The sequence below is a fragment of the Papilio xuthus genome, unplaced genomic scaffold (assembly GCF_000836235.2).
Source record: "Papilio xuthus unplaced genomic scaffold, Pxut_1.1 DF827542.1, whole genome shotgun sequence".
Taxonomy (NCBI): domain Eukaryota; kingdom Metazoa; phylum Arthropoda; class Insecta; order Lepidoptera; family Papilionidae; genus Papilio; species Papilio xuthus.
The window spans coordinates 2,309,041-2,323,034 of NW_013531107.1; positions in this window are offsets into that span (position 1 = coordinate 2,309,041).

The following is a 13,994-nucleotide window of genomic DNA, read 5'->3' on the forward strand; positions in this document are numbered from 1 at the left end:
GAAGCCACATTTTTTTATAATCAGGTATGTTCATTATAATTTTACGGACGACTACTTCTGAATGCATTTTGCTACATATGAATAGCTTTTTCATACAAGTCGCTATGATGGCGCCCCCTCCCAGCCTCGTCTAATAGACCAAACTTTTGTTGTAAAGATAAAGAATCTTTACAACAAAAGGTACGTTCGGTCACCGCCAATTACTTAGCTGGAAACTTCTCAACTTAATTCAAAACAGCGGTCTCGGTGCGGTTTTAGCCTCATTTGAATAATTGCGCTTTCAAATTGCACTATTTGCCTTTAGGAAACTGTACCGTGCCATCTCCTATTTGGTTATGTAACTGCCGGGAGATAGCAAACTACACTTCCTTGTTTTAAACTCTCTCTTGGAGATAAATAAAAATTAGTAACTTTAGCGCCGTTTTCTTGTATCCAAATTGTGTCGGTTAGATGAATCTCAGTTCCTACGATAGTAAACAAAGAGACTTTTGTTTTTTTTTTCAAAATTAAAGGTAGATAAGAATGGACTTAATATTTATTTTTATTATAAAGGTGGGAAAACTAAGCAAGCTAGCGAGAAAATGGCTACCTGAATTCGGTGAAATGGGGAAGACTATTGCCCATATATATCAGATGCATTACCTACTTTTACTGTACGTAGAAGATGCAGAGAAAGAGAATATTTCCCCTTCCTAAGCGAGACGCTTCTCCCCCTCTTACATCAAATCCAATTCTCCTTCCGATTCACCGCTCTTCTATATTTTTGTAGAAGTGTTTCGGTACTGGACAACTACATTGAGATTACATATTAGATAAAACAAACGACACTAGCGTTTTACAATTATCTTTCCAAACAGTAATTCAATTCATATTTAATCATTTTGTCATCACATTCAAAGTATATCGTTGCGTTAGACCGCTCTATTAATGCTAAATATTAATTACACCGCAAACAATTATCGCGCGTAAACATTCAATCCACCGACCGCGCAGTAGCGTCCCCTAATTATTTTGCTAAATACGCGACCGAATTTATCTTGAATTTCGTAGGGATCGGTTGAAATTTAAATTAAAATGTAAATGTTGTCGGGTCGGACGCCCTCTCTAATTGCGAATGAGGCGTCCGTTGTCAAAGTTATCTCGGCTCGAGTTGATGACAGAGTTGGTAGCAACGATTAAACACTGTTCGACGATGACGAAGTATAATTCATTGTCATTAACATAAACGAAAAATTAATGAATTTTTATGAATTTAAACAGATAAGATAAAATAAGGAGACAAGGTAAATCGATAGAAACAGTGACGTCTACTTACAATTATGCTTATGTTGTGCCCAGATCTTAAAAATTGTTCAGCGAATCTATTCATCGAACTACTATATTACATTACTTATACCTAAATTTATATATTACGATTTTAGACTGTGAGAAAATGGTAAAAAAACATCTAACCTTTTGAATGCGATGCGACATTATAGAACAAATTAAACATTTCCTTAAAACAAAACAATATCACTCACAAATTCCGAAAGATCGTTAATAATTAAATAGAGTTTATTTTAATCCATACACCCTATTATAACCTTTTTCCATTAGCATCCATTAGCTTTGAAGAGAGTACGTTACCGTTTCGTGTTTGGGATTTCGTTAAGGATACTTTACCCTTCACAAAAAGAGATGAGTAAACATTTTCATTGGAAAAAAAACACTTTCTCTTGTTTCCTACATCCGAAGTAAGATACTCAACTACTTAGTTTGTTTTTCGAATTAAGAAATATAAAAGATTTATTTATTTAATTGCTATTTCCTTTTACAATCTACTTATTTGACTACCATTAATCCCTTTAGTTCACTAGAATTAAACCGATAGTTTATTTTAAAAATATTAAATATTTACTTTGAATTAAAATTAAAATAAAGAATATTAAAATGCACGCTTAACAATATAACCTATTTTAGTAATAAAACTAATTAATGCTATGGCATAAAACAAAACACATAACACTAATAACTTCAAGTGTCCAATTTAAATTGTATAGTCACTCAAGGATATTTGAACCGGTGGCGACAGGAGCGCTGCTATCGCGGTTGATCTTGTCAGAACATATATAAAACCTACTTAGAAAAAGAAAATGACAAGAAGAAAAAATGACGTGACAGCTACAGTACAAAGAGGATTTTACGTTGGCAGCGGCGGCGCTATTTACCTGCCATAATTTAGTTTGACTTATGCCCACCAGTTTATATAGCCCTTTAGGTCTATAATATCCTATGACTAATATAAGCTGAAATAAAAAATAATTTTCACAGCCAGTAAAAGTAATAGAATACACTTACATAAGAAGCTCGCAATCCAACTTCATCTCAGCCTTTGACTTAAAATTCTCTGTCAACACTATGATGAAGCAATCCAAACTGCAAATCTGGTTAATTGCTACAAGAACGCTGGAGACCTTTCAAACTAACACGAACGAGAGACGACGAATATTTAAATATTTATCTTGCTAAGAAACTAAATGTAAAATATACGTCTCAAGCTCGTAGTTATTCAACTTTGTATTTAACGTTGACAACTTTATTTCCCTGCTTTTACGTGGCATATAGTACCCGTATACTTAGTTACATACGCCAACCCCATTTAAAAATAGGAATTGATTTATTTCAAAAGGTACACCAACGTACTCAAAAACAAAATACAATCGAATTATAATCATTAAAAAAAATGGGCAAATTATCTCCTTTATTATTACTTTAAAAACTATTTATTATTAAGTTTTTATTCTATCTGTGGCTTCAAATGATTATTTGTTATTTCGTTAATTAATTATGTACTTATTAAATGTCACTTACATTTCAAATATGCAATCGATTATGAAAAATAAAAGGTAATCGTTGGAAAGTATTTATTTATTCAACGTTTACTCTTTCATTCTTGGTATGATAAAAAATATTCACTTACCTTCATAAATCATTCCAAAATCATAAACAGTATCAATCCATTTACATTTAAATCTATCACAAAATCACAAAAATAATATTAACTCCGATAACTTTAAAACTATTAAACGATCCATAAACAATGCACTATCACTTGTTACAACTTTTATGAAGTACGAAATAATTTTTCGCGAACCTTGTAACGTCGGGCTACGTGTCGCCGCTACGACGTTCCGTTTCACACTGGCCGTTTTTCCAAGCAACACATGATTTTCTAAACCACCCCGCGAACTCGGTCGAGGGTGCAAAACCTTCACACAGTGACACCGGAGCTACATAATAGCAGTTCGTTAGCATACCACGTCGGCATACACGAAATATTCCCTTATTAAATAATTTCCCCCCCAGCGACGGAAACGCCTTATAAATGCTTCCGATAAATTGTAAGTAGCAAAATGAAAAGAAATTTCTTGGTCACATATTTTGTGAATATAATGCTTTGGGGTTCAATTTAAAATACATAAATGCATTATTTTATTAAATATCAAATTACAAGTTCTAATTGAAAATAATAAAGCAATATTTTTTAAGATGTGCCCTTCTATTTTTCAGTATCAGTTTTGGGACCTAAAATTTATTATCTATTGTCACAGATAAGAAAAGCGATACGTGATTTTATAACCTACTTTATTTCCTGCATTAATTTAATAAATTATGTAACCAGTTTTTGCTTCTAACAAACATTGAAGCGTTAGAGAATTTTGCATCATCAGGCATATTTTAAAGTTTTGAAAGTATTCCAATCACGATGTTGGCCGGCGGCTAAGTAAATTGTAAACGTGCTTGGAGCGCTGCCGAATGGGTCTGGCGAGCCACGGCCACACTATCTACGACCACAACTTACACTTACTAATGTTTTATCATTAATTGTATTTGCCAACAGTCGCTTGAGTTGGATGTTCTAACACCATTTTATTGATTGCACGCAAGCGCTTATATAGTATAGAAGTCGGCCGCGAGTTCGTCCGCGTGGTATAAAAAAAAAACTTTGGTACTTCACACTTTTGATCGAGATCCATTTAGCCGTTTTGGAGATACCTTCAGACAAACATCCATCCATCTAAGCATTCGCATTTATATTTATAAGAAAGTAAGAATAGTAGAATATACAACTAATAACTTACTAATCTGTGCACGTAAATTCACATTTAGTTTTAGCCATAATTCTGAACAAAGTAACAAATCTAAGTTTTAACGTTTAAGCTTCAGTTTTACTTGGATGTTGTTACCATGTTATATACAAAAATAACATGTTTCCCGCGTTACTCAACTAATGTGTTAGGTGATTTATTATTCAAATGTAGAAAATACATTAATATTAACGAACAGCATACAGTTCCTTTCATATGTTCATTTGTATATTAAACAGTCTATCGTAATGTATAAAACGTTATTTCAACATGAGACGACATTTTTTGACACAATTTTCACTTTGATGTTTCGTATTGAAACCAAAAGGCAGAGTTAAGGATAAATCAAGGAGGTTTATTTTATTTGAAAGCCTCCAATACTTTTCAACAAAACGTATTTAATAATTTACGTATTATTACTATTTCTTATCTATGTTTATATTTTTATTGTATTTATTGTAATTCCGTTTGATTCTTGTTCTTTTTACCCATTAGCAGTATGAAGATATAAAGTATGGAATGACTGTGTGAAAGAGGATATGCGTAAGAAGGGGGTAGACTCGGATATGACGGCTGATAGATATGTATGGAGGAGTAGTATATACTGTGCCGACCCCCGATAGGGATAAGGTTAGGTTGATGATGACGATGATGAGCAGTATGAAGATATGTGGATGACTATTGACAGTAAACAAATGCTGTGAGGGTCAACAAGAAACCGCACGACGGTAGTTAAGTAATAAAAAAGGACGTGAAGCGGAAAATGCAATACTAGCAAATTTAATTACATCGGGATTGACATTACATTCTAATGTATTTCTATCATATGGGTACGGCTTCTTAAGTATATTAATTTGCTGCAAAATAATGAAGGTTTTTCATTCGTACACGAGAACTGGTGAGGTTGTTTTGTAATGTTTTGATGATGGGGAGGGGAAAAGCATATTGTACTCTCAGTTTCAATAGAAACCGATACGTTAGTCTAATAATTGTATTGTCTACAATGAAACTATAATAAATAAAGAAGAATAGTCAAAAGCCACGTACGGTCTTATGTGCCTCTTTAATAAATTATTTCTTGATTTTTCACTTATGTAAAAATCCACCTTCGTTATAAAATATCACGCGGTTAAGTTCCATTGAAATTTCCCACAAGTCGTGAATTTCATCGTCTAGCTAAAACGATTTCCTTCGAACTTGTTCTCATATGTCTTTGACAACAAACTTGAAATATTCATTTTGTCGACGAAGCTACGCTCGAGGAAGCCACTAAACTTCGTTGAATACAGCTTCACGTTTTAGCATACAGTTGGATTGTTTAGAAATACATAATAAGATTGTTCAATACCATGACATTTAGTTTGGAATTATAAAACCGTTCTTGGACTATGCCGCTGCGAGTGTTGACTGCCAAGACATGTTGAAAAACGTTTTGCTATCTCTTTTTTATTTAAAGAGAATGAAAGCAATGGCAACATGTTTTTATCTCTGAGAATTTGCTATAAAAGAAGCTAGCTGTACTATTTCTCTCTAATCTAATTGGAATACACGATAACCTCGACCAAAATACGTATTTAAGTGGTAAAACCTGCAATTTAAGCTTTCGCTACGTAAAATTACGACGTATTTCCACTGCGGATAGTGGTAATCTATCTCTAAGCCCCGATCGCCAAGCGGTAATGTTACATCGCGGATCTGATCACAATCAAACTGAACATTCATCTCACTATAATCACATTAATGTAACAAAAAATGGGAGAAAATTTGTGATTTTAATCAACGTAATTTATGACAGACATAATCTCTGCTAATATGCAACAAAAAATATTTACACACGCTGTTGTACACCTGACAGATGTTAAGGCGAGACAATAACTAAAAACTTATTTGTAGAATTGCTGATCTTTTACTCGCAGGCGTTGACATCACTTAATATAGAATTGAGTTTAAAAATTCTAAACGGTTTTTCCAATGACGTATTTTCTGAAATTTAAAACTCTGTTAAAATTACTTCAGCCAGGTATAGCAATAGCAATAGCAATAACCGCTACCGTAGAAAGTACGATAATGAGATTCTACTATAATTTGTGTCACAGTTGTGTGGCTTCAAATCTCTACTTAAATCAACTAGCTTCCTTCTTTATCTATTTACTCCATGTAATTTAAATATTAATTATCCAATGCATTTAAAATTGAAAGGTTGAGTTCAATTAAACTTTAATTAAATATTTTAAATTTTATAATAATGTTTTATTTATCTTTTACAAGTATTACTTTTGTTTGTTTCCATGTGATATTTAATTCTATAATACTGTATGAAATAAATATACTCGTATATAAGTAAAGCAGAATCTAATATACGAAAAGAATTTGTAACTATACAACTTTAAATAAACGCTATGTTGCATTTTCTAAATTGTTCAAGTTAAATATTGCTTATGCTGTTTTGGCTCGTAAACTTCTTCCGTACTAAACATTTTCGCGACTGAACTCATTTTTCATGAAGCGTTGAGATTTCGCTGAAACTTTTCTAAATTCTAAGCTCAGACGCTCGCTGCAAATATATGATATTCAAATTCTTACAAAACTGTTATTACTCTGCATTATCAAACTGAAATGTGCCAATATTTAAACAATTAATTACGTATTGATAATGTAAGTAAGTGTAATGTTCGTTCTATTACTTTAATTGAATACGAATTCGCACCTACATTCCTCAGTGACTCCGAATTCGCGTTCGCCTCTATTTCCACATTTGTATCACCCACTACCAGAGGCTACCAATTATTTAGATTAGAAGTTAATGATACAAAAAGTTATGAACATCGTTTTCTTCTAGTTTCCAATATATTAAACAATCCAGACCCTTGCTACCCTTATAATTTAATTTCAGTAAAGTTCATAATATCCGGTTGTTTGTGCCTGGACTAACATTGCGTTTGCTCGGTTATGATATCAGATATTTTGCTTCTAATCAAATTTAACGTTTGAACGTAACTCGTAATTAAATTTTACTTACACAATTTCTAAGTTAATATATTTGCTACGTTGTATTCAGTGTCGAACAAATGTAAGTTTTGTAAAAGTAAGATAAATCTTACTAATATTATAAATGCGAATGTTTAGATGTATAGATGGATGGATGTTAGAAGGTTTTTCAGGAACGGCTCAACGGATCTTAATGAAATTTTACACAGATGTAAAACATAGGCTGGAAGATGTCATAGGCCACTTATGAAGTTCTTTAATTACGCGCAGACGGAGTCGCGGACGAAAGGTAGCTATAAATAAATGTAATAAAAGCATGTTTTATTAAATTGCTTAATATTATAGCACTACTCTTTGAAAAACGATAAAATAAATACAAATAAAAAAAACATGGGCGAGATAGATATATAAATTAATTGTCTATATTTTATTCACATGTGTATAAAAAGTTTATATAAATTCGATTTTAATCAAAAATTGACGAATTTCATCCAATTTAAAAAATGTAGATTTCTCTCACACATTTTTTTCGTGCAAAACGTAGCAATTCCAAATACATAAAGTTTGTAGACGTACATTTTGAAATTGCACGTCGGGTGAGAGATATTATTTTTTCAGTGGAGAGTTGCTCATCCAAACCCGTTGTGCCGGCCGCAGGATGCAACATTATTAAAGAACATTTTAACTCCCCCACAAAGTTATACCTTTGCATTTCAAAACTTTTAACCGCCATATCAGATATTAATTAGCTAATATGGACGTAAAATAAAAACAAAACATAATTGATACTTGCGAAAATTAAAATTTATATTTTTGATGATTAAGGACACTTATTTACATAACCAACGATACAATATAGAAATACCCACATTACCTTTCTCCTAAACTTATTATGGATTACGAGCTGTCGCCCTCGACTTCATCCGCGCGGGATTAAAAAAAACTTATTAGTAGCCTATGTTTACTTCCACACTATGTTCTACATCTATGACAAATTTCATTAACATCCGTTGATTCGTTCTGGAGATACCTTCAAACAAACATCCATCCATCCATCCATTCATCCATCTATATATTCACCTTTATAATGGTAGTAAGATTTCATATGTTATTCTGGTGCGTCATTATAACACAATTTTCAATAACTACTAGCAATTGGGACACTGCCCGTTTACAATTTAATTTAACACATTTAACTAACAGGATAACAATTAAAATCATACCTTTGTTATGTTTATTCCTTTTGTGTAACACAGTTTTGTAAAACATTTATTACAATCGGTTCTATATTTCACATCACAAACAAACAAAAGTTTCCTCTTTGTAATAAGTATATCCCAGTCTTTCCCAAAGTGGGCGATAACGCCTCCTTGTGGGCGCTGCAGGTTTCAAGTTGTGGGTTATAGTAAAAGTTTCGTTTAGAATTATCCGTTAATACACATATATAGGTCACCATAATTAATTAATTTAATTTGAAGTTATAGTGGTTTTTAAATATGTGACAATAAGGGGGTCGCTAAAAAATATTTATTCTCAAAGCGGGCAGTAGACAAAATAAGTTTGGAAACCATTGGTATAACCTAATGAAGTTTTAGTCAAGTGATTTAAGAAATACTAAAATGAGTCTACGTATTATGAAATGAGAACACTAACTAATTCGATTCTTCATTTTATAAACAGTTTATTTCTGTTTAGGTTAATATTGTTTTACTCACATTTGCTTTGATTTAAACTGATTTTAAATGACAAATTACGGTTTGAATTTAAAGCGGCTGGGAGCCAGATTTATACCGTCAGCGATATCCCAAACTAATTGCTGAAAGCAACTCTGCAAAATTTAGGTTACATTTTATATCAGATAAAAGATTTTTTTAAATGAAATTGAAGCATATAAAATAAATACGTTAAATCCTAATTAACCCTTTCTTTAATGGTTCATAAGTATTATAATAAGATACTTATATCATTACGTAAGGAAAAAACAACGATATCCGTAAACAAGTCAATACGTCAAAGGTTGAATCACGCACAGTTGAGGCACAAACCTATAAAGACATTGTTTAGCAGATAGGCACGTATATTGTTATTGCGAATGTCCACTGCTGAAACATATTGTTATCTCAATTCTTTCAAAGACAGAGGAGAAGGATGGCAATATGTTCTTATTACAGTTTCGGTAGTGCTTAAGTTAATTACATTTTGCAAATATCATACTTCTTACTAATATTATAAATGCGAATGTTTAGATGGATGGATGGATGGATGTTTGTTTGAAGGTATTTCCTGTACGGCTGAACAGATCTCGATTAAATTTAAATAACACAGAGGCTACTAATTATGTTTTTTCAATTCCGCGCGGACAGAGTCGCGGGCGACAGCTAGTTAGTTTATAAAATTATCCCTAATACGATGTGTTACTACTAGTTTATTTAAAAAAAATCTAAAAATGTTAATTTTACAGACTTCATAGGATGAATAAAAGCTTGTGGAAAATTCCATTGATGTTCAAAACAGTAAATTAATTAAAATAATATGATAAATGAATAAATAACCGAAATGAAAACAAGCGATCATTCATGCGTTGTCAATTCTCTATATATATATTATTTAGCACGTATTTAATATTTTATGAAATAAATTGTGAAACAAAAAATAACTATCATAATGAAAAATGTTTTGTAGCATCGTTCCCGACTCCTTTTACAATATCAGCAATATCTTAATTCTTATTTTCTAAGTATAAATAACGTATTAAAATTTGTTTTTACGTTCCCAAGGTGACTCGGTTACTTCTAGAATTTAGTTTATAAGTCGTTTGGCTCGCATAAGAAGCAGTTACAACATTCCCGGGAGATCGATGCGACAGCTCGAAGATGGAAACGTGTGGAAAGACTCTCCGGAATATCGTTGCACAGAAACGATAAAGTTCTCACATCATTGCAACATTTATTTTATCGTTTGAATTCATATAAAAGAAAACCTAATCGTATTTTAGTCAGAAATAATTTTGTGTTATTCAATTTTTATTTTAATTATGCTAAAGGCACGTTTAAAGTCTCTAAGAGCTAGACACACGAAGAGTATAAATGATGCAGAAATTACAGACGCTACTACACCCCTGTAAATATATGTACTGAAATTAGATTAATTTTTTTAACGTTTTAAATTATAAAGTTAATATGACTGTAACTTATTATATATGGTAGAAAGCCTGTAAACAAATTATTCGTATTCAATAAGAAATCTAGAGATTGTTCTGTTATTACTTATAAGGAATCAAACAACATACGTTCCGACAACTATTTAATTTATTACTCGATATTATAATAAGTTTTCTTTAACACTTGCTTACAAATCAACAATCACATATTACTCATGTATTACTTATAGTTATAGCTTAACTTTACCAAGTAAATAAATAGCCAACTTATTGCAATATCGATTTACAACCTAAGGGAAAGCGATAACTTAGTTTGTTTTTATTAGAAGGGGGCCACTAATAGTCAATCCCACGCTCCGGTACATTGATAGTCAGACTCGTGTTCGCTTGAATAGGCTAAGTGATAAAATTGTATCTTTTTACCGAATCGTCTTTCATTTTAGAATTTTTTTTACAAACATTCATCTATTAATCTCTGAAACGGCTGGAACGATTTAACATCGTATTTTTAATTTATTCTCATTATAAGCGAAACTTTGTGTTTTTTATGAGAAAATAAAAATCTTTAAAGCTAAACCTAGCATAACTTTTACTGGAACTTGGTTTTTTTTCTGCAATGACGTAGTCGCGGGCAATCCTAGTATCATTACTAAAAATATGTAATGTTCACTTTTGTTTTCTCTAATGACAAATGAACAAAAGATTAAGTTGTTATCCTATGAGTCTCATTTACCTTGAGTTTTTATTTATTAGTGATTATTGAAATGGTACCTATCCATTACTTTTTTTACTCTTTTTCTTTCCCTTTAAAAGTCCATCTTTACCCTTTTTAGAAATTAAAAACAAATAGCATCCTCCTTTTTGATTACTCTTGGTTCAATTATTAAAACAACATTAACGTTGTTAGCTTGAAGTTGAAACAGAAACTATTGTAAAGTTTTATCGTACTTTGAACGTTTTCTTAGAAACTAGCGCGTCCACGTACAAACTTGTCGCATTAATCTCCCAGCTAAGACTCCGCTCTCACTCCGCACCGCAAATGTTTTCAATTTTACTACTTCTTAATTATATGTTTTACTGTTTTCTCATTTAATTAAATATAGAAAACTTCAAACTGCATATTTAATAATGAAAGTTAAAATGATTAATGTAATCCTTGAAGTATAATACATGTAATCCTATAAGCGGTACTATAAAGAGGGTGAAACAACTGTCCTTCTACGGTAAAAAGGGCCAGCGCTTTGCATCGCAGATGAGAATATAATTTAGCACATATAATTACCCGTTGGTTTCTGAGACCAAAATCTGTATAAAACATACCGTTGTCCCTGTCTTTATCTTAGACAAAACAGAGACAACCTATGAAACATATGTTTAAACGGGGATTTTGGTCTCGGAGACCCACGGCAGGCGACAGTAAATGATAACATTTTTACAACTCCTATGTTCTCTGGGTTTACCCATTTTAAATAGTGAGGTGTCATTTGTTTTTTATTCTACTCCTAATTGAGATAGAATACTTTCAGTTTGTTGATAGTTTAAACTAAATATTTATCTTTAATAGCAACAAATAAACAGGCGAATCTAATAAATAGTTGCCATCCATCTATATCTTGAATATTTCTCTTTACTCTTTGTTGCTTCACAATAATAATTTATAAGTGAACCATCTTGAAATATAAAATTACACGGCAAACATTTTTGCAACTTTGCAAGGTAAAATCAACAATTCGTTCGTTTTACACAATTTATACGGTTCTGATTTAGACATTTTCAGGTTGAATAATTTCGCCGAGAACAAGATTCAATTAAAGATGGAAAAAAAAGAAGTAAATCTATAAGTACTTTTACAATTATATATGTATCTTTGTCGAAACTAGAGGTTTAAAGATTTTTTTCCTTGTTTTGATTCTTTTCGTCAATATTCATGTATTTTACATTCCTGGTTTAAAATCACTGTCTGCGTAGAAATATATTCCTCAACATTAAGCGATATTTGAAAAATATTCAATCCACGATCTGCGGCTGAACATTTTCCCCGGTGCTCCAATTTCTTTTTTATCCTGCAAAACCGAATTTCACACACACCTCATTAAGCAAATGTGAAACGTCGGTTTAAATCCACATCGCACTTTACCTTTATGAATATTTATGGTTGGGAGTCATTAAAAGATTTATATTTTTCCCTGTAAAAAAAAAATCTTACATTCTAGACACATATAGAAAACTAGCTGTCGTCCGCGACTCGTTTTGCGCAGAATTAAAAAAAAACTTACTAAGTAGCCAATGTGTTCTTCCAGACTATATTTTACATCTGTGCCTTTCATCAAGATCTTTTGAGCCGTCCATTGAGTTCAAGTTCAAGTGATACAAGTTTCATTTTTTAATATCGTGCTTTTCAACTATTGAAATTAGAATACCTATTGATGACAGAATGGCACGAAAAAAGAAAAAAGTAAAAACAGTGTATACAAGAAGTGTAACTAAAAAGATGAGTCATTAGAGTTATGTTATTTTTAAAGCCACAAATGCAATGTTATGTAATACTTTCTACTTCTAAATATCGAATAGAATTACATAAACTAACGAAACTCTATTCTCGAATCAATAATATTGATCTCAATCGAGTAGCGTGCGAATATCGATTTTCAATTTACTCACGCATAGTTATCTTCTTTTCATCATCTATACTAATATTATGAAGAGAGAAAAGTTTGATTGTTTGTTTGCTATACTTATTATTACTGATTTTTTGCTAATTCTGCGTGGATATCTGGAGTCTATAAACACATGTAAACTCTTTAGTCTCAAGTAACGTAGTTGAAATTGATCACAAAAATAACCTTGTTGTAAAAATTATAAATCGTTATATAACGATCAAAATGTGTCTAAATTATGTTATGGACATTTAATTTAACAAAGCATCATTCTGCGTGCACATCGTCTCTTTGGCACGAACCATTGTTCATTGTGAGTGAAAAGAATTCATTGAGTTCTATAGAACTAGCGAGTGGATGACACGATACGTCAGGCGCGGCCGCGGGCAACGCATGGTTTAGCATTTTACTTGTATAGCATACTAGCTATCGCCTGCGACTCCGTCACCGTCGTATTTGGATTATATTCGTCGATTATGAAAACATAGTTATGAGTTCCTCCAGACTATGTTCTATATGTATACCAAAATTCATCAAGATCTGTTCAGCCGTTTTGGAGATACCTTGAAACAAGCATCCATCCATCCTCCATCGAAACATACGCATTTATAATATTATTAAGATTTTCTATTACGTCATAAAGTATGTTTCCTTAAACAAATTAGTTGTTTGTCGCAAATAATTTCTGTGAACCATCATTGTTTTATGAACAGTTACTAATTATTTCTGAACGTGACAAATGACACTAACCTGTTAGCGCTGACCTCGTATAATCAAACACGTATTTAAATATTCCTTTAAACTTATTGTATTAAAATAGTTATAACGCAACGTGTTAATTAAAAGATAAAGTAATTACGACCACATAAAATACAGGAACTTGGGGAAGAAGTTATAAATGAAGCAGCAGGACTATCGACTATCGTGTAAGTTTTAGGTAAGTTTGATCGTCATGAATAAGTTTGGTCAAGTTTAAACCAAATAATAAATCTATAATCTAAGACTTATTTGATACAGCCAGAATTTTATTTACAACGAACCTAATTTTAACTTAAACAACTC